Consider the following 3,693-nt stretch of genomic DNA (forward strand, 5'->3'; position numbering starts at 1 on the left):
GCACAGCAGAATTACAGGTAGGCAGTGGGTAGATGTGGGAGAGGTCCAGTGGTCATCTCACCATTCCTTGGTGCCTGACAAGGTGCTTGTCTTGCCACCAGTCAAGGAGAGGCAGGGCTGAATGGCTTAGTAGCCCCTAAGCAGAAAACGGGATTGGGATTAATTGGGATGCTCCAGTTGTTGTCAGAGCAGTGCCTTTTGCCCTCAGCTGGTTCCTCTAAAAGGAGAAGGACCAGGTTGCTCATGCTCAGCCTGAGAAGATGCCTTGCTCCGGCCATTTCCCAGGATGTCTTTAAGAGCCACTTCATCAGGATGAACTTCCAGGCTCCACGCAGACTTCTGGAACTGGCATGCCAGAGCCTGCTGAGGGATGAAGCCTTAGCTATTGATGCTGTGGAGTGACTACCTATGGAACTCTTCCCAACTTGGTTCACAGCAGCCTTGGCAGGGAAGCACAGCGAAGTCCTGAAGGCCAAGGTGCAGGATTGGCCTTTCCCCCGCCTCCCTCTGGGGGCTCTGATGAACCATCGGCAGCCTTACCATGATATCGTTCAGACTGTGCTCGATGGGCTCCATGCCCTGCTTGCCCAGGAGACTCGACCCAGGTGAGGGGGATTCAGTAGCCTGGTTGGGCCCTGGGGATCTGAGCAGTTACATCTGGAATATGGGAGCGTGCAGGGCCAAAGGGAGAGCTCAGGGAGGACTTGGAGCCACTGCTGGGGTCATTCTGGAACAGGCATCACGTATATAGGGCTGATGAAGATGCAGAGGGTGACCGAAGGGACATGAGCCCACCCTTCCTGGTGGCACCCAAAGGTACCAGAAATGGGGACCATGAAGGATCCCAGTAGTGCAAGGAGCAGCTGATTCCTGGGGTATGGAGTAACAGGCACATTGGGTGTCTGGCCCAGGTGCCCAGATTCCCAGAATTATGGTCAGGGTCTCATTCCCTGTTATCTTAATGCACCCCAGTCTATTTCCTGTTTTCTCCACAGGAGGTGGAAAATGCAGATGCTGAATTTACAGAAGGGAGCTCATTAGGAGTTCTGGATCATGTGGGGCGGAACAAGAGCTGATGTTTGCTCACTGCTTTAGCCTGAGGTCCCACATCAATGAGGAAGAGGGGGAAAGTGGACAGCTTAAGGGCAGGGCCAAATCCACCCTTGGCCCCCATGGAGGTGTAAGTTGACCTTTGCCTTAAAAAAGGTGTTCTTGATGAGTCCCTCAGCTACCTTATTAAGAAAGTCAGCGAGATGAGAGGTTTGCTGTACCTTTGCTGTAAGAAGCTGACGGTTTATCCCGTGTTGAAGCAAAACATTAACATCCTGGATATGGTGCAGCTCGACTTTGTCCAGGATTTGGAGGTAAATTGTACCTGGAGGCTGTCCACTCTGAGGAAGTTCGCTCCTTACCTGGGCCTGAAGGTCAATCTGCGTCGGTTCCTCCTCTCCCATGTCTTTATGTCTTCTCAAACCACCTTGAAGCAGGAAAAGCAGTGTGTTAGCCTGGTCACCTCTCAGTTCCTCAACCAGTTCTACCTCCAGGAGCTCTATTTGGATGTTGTCTCCTTCCTTAAAGGCCGCCTAGACCAGAATCTCAGGTGAGGTGTGGTGAGGTTTCTCTGCAGACCAGCAAGAGCCACTTCTCATTTCAGTCCACAGTGAAGGGACCTCCTATGTGCTGTCCATCATCAGTGATAGAGAGCCTGAGTCACTAGAGGGTCCATACAGTCAATGTCTTGTTCACTCCTCTGTCCCCTTGCATGTTGTCAAGTAACACCCCCACAGACTAAGGTAGGATGTATGAACTCAGAAAGATGCTATTAAAGAGACTCCTTGCTGGGAATGGAAGTAATGGGGGTTTCGGGCCAGTGATGGTAGATTGTGAATCCTTCTAAGAATTGTCTAAAGGAATATTATGCAATAGAATGAAGTAAGGATGGCAGTGAAGAGAGGAAAGCCCATCAGATGTGAGGTTTCAGGGGTTAAGGTCCACACTTAGCGATTTGGTGATGGCAGCCTTTCAATCCAAACCTGCCTGGAATCACCTGTCTGCCAAGGCTTGACAAAGGCTCCTGCTAAGGGAATGCCTGATAAATGCAGGATTCTGGAGGGAGGAATCATGAAAAGGGATAGGTGGTTTGTAGATGATTCAGTGATCTAAGTTCCTGCTTGGTGGCAGCCCCCACTGGATTTTGCGCAACCTTGTCCAGATTAGCCATTTTTGCAACTATGCCAGGAGCCTCATGGGCTAAGAGATGAGGGAGACAGGTACCCAGGCTGTGGCCGGAAGGTCCTCAAAATGAAGGCATTTCGGGTCATGTCTCCAATACTAAAGTTCATTGGTTACTTCCTGTTTGAGACATTGGGTCAGGCTCCTTTCTGAGCTCCTCCCAACTTTACCTCCCATCATTCATGCTCACAACACCTGTGTGTATGAGGGTGGGGTGTATGATGTGCTCCACATAACAGATGAACAAATGGAGTGTGTGAGGTTTCATCCAGTTGAATCCATCTCAGAGCAGATAAGAGATGGAGAAAGGATTCCACTCAAATTTGCAGTGACTTGAATGATTTTTTCACTGTGCAACATCCTGGGTTTGATCATTATCTGGAAAGCTTTAGGCTTTGGTGAAATGGGCCTTTTACCTTAAAGCCTGGTCATCCTCACCATGCTCTGCCCCCCAGGTCCATCACCCTCACCTAACTGCTCTATGTCTCCCAACTGCCTGAAGACCCCTTTGGAGACGCTGTCCATCACTAAGTGTCTGCTTTTAGGAAGTGACTTTAGACATCTCTCTCATCACCTGAACATCAGCCAGCTGAAAGTCCTGAATTTCAGGAGGCTCAACTTGACCAACCTCAGTTCTGGGCTCCTCCTATTTCTGTTTTAGAGAGCCTCCCCCACCCTGCAGGACCTGGACATGGATGAGTGTGCGATCATGGACCCCAAGTTCATGGACCTCCTGCCTGCCCTGAGCCACTGCTCTCAGCTCATGACCCTAAGCTTCTGTGAAAATGCCATCTCCATGAGCATCCTGGAGGACCTGCTTCACCACACCATCAGGCTGAGCAAGATGAATTGTGTGCCTTACCCAGCCCCTCCAACCCTGGAGAGTTACGAGGAAAGGAGCAGCACCATCCACCTGGGCCAACTTGCTCAAGTGCATGCCAAGCTGAAGCATATGCTTCAGGAGTTGGGCGGTCCGGCATGGTCTGGTTCTATGCTTACCCCTGTCCTCACTGTGGCTGTACAACTTTCTATAACACAAACCCCATTCTGTGACCCTGATACATGTCTGTCTAGCTGAGTACACATCTCTTAGGCTTTACTCTGGGCTCTTGGACACTGAAGCCCAGACATAAGTGTATCTTAAAGGATCCCAGCAGCCAGTTTCAGACAACTACTCAGTGATGTGGGGAAATGCTGACAGGGGGACAGATGGTTTCTTTGGGGAGATGGGTCCTAAGGAGTTAGAGATATGCACCTGAATCTCTAGGGAGAAGGGATTCTGGCTTGGGAGGTAGATGCGGGAATTACCTTTGCTTGAATGGTTGTTAATAAATGTCAGTAATAAAGAGAACTGAATGTGAACCATCTGGTGTCCTCTATGACATGTTAACCCGATTCTCCCATCTGCAGTTACTGGTTAAATAAGAGGGCTTGAGCATCTGTGATGCACAGACACTAGGC

General features: G+C 50.1%; 1 pseudogene across 1 annotated transcript; it reads left to right on the forward strand.

Moving 5' to 3' along the window:
• The first annotated feature begins 1,112 nt into the window (after positions 1-1,112).
• LOC307096559 (melanoma antigen preferentially expressed in tumors-like) lies at positions 1,113-3,285 on the forward strand (annotated as a pseudogene). Its single transcript has 2 exons — positions 1,113-1,600; positions 2,725-3,285. The product of its transcript is annotated as a melanoma antigen preferentially expressed in tumors-like (transcript).
• The last annotated feature ends 408 nt before the right edge of the window (positions 3,286-3,693 follow it).

This window comes from Cnephaeus nilssonii (genome assembly GCF_951640355.1).
Source record: "Cnephaeus nilssonii genome assembly, chromosome: Y".
NCBI classification, from domain to species: Eukaryota; Metazoa; Chordata; class Mammalia; order Chiroptera; family Vespertilionidae; genus Cnephaeus; species Cnephaeus nilssonii.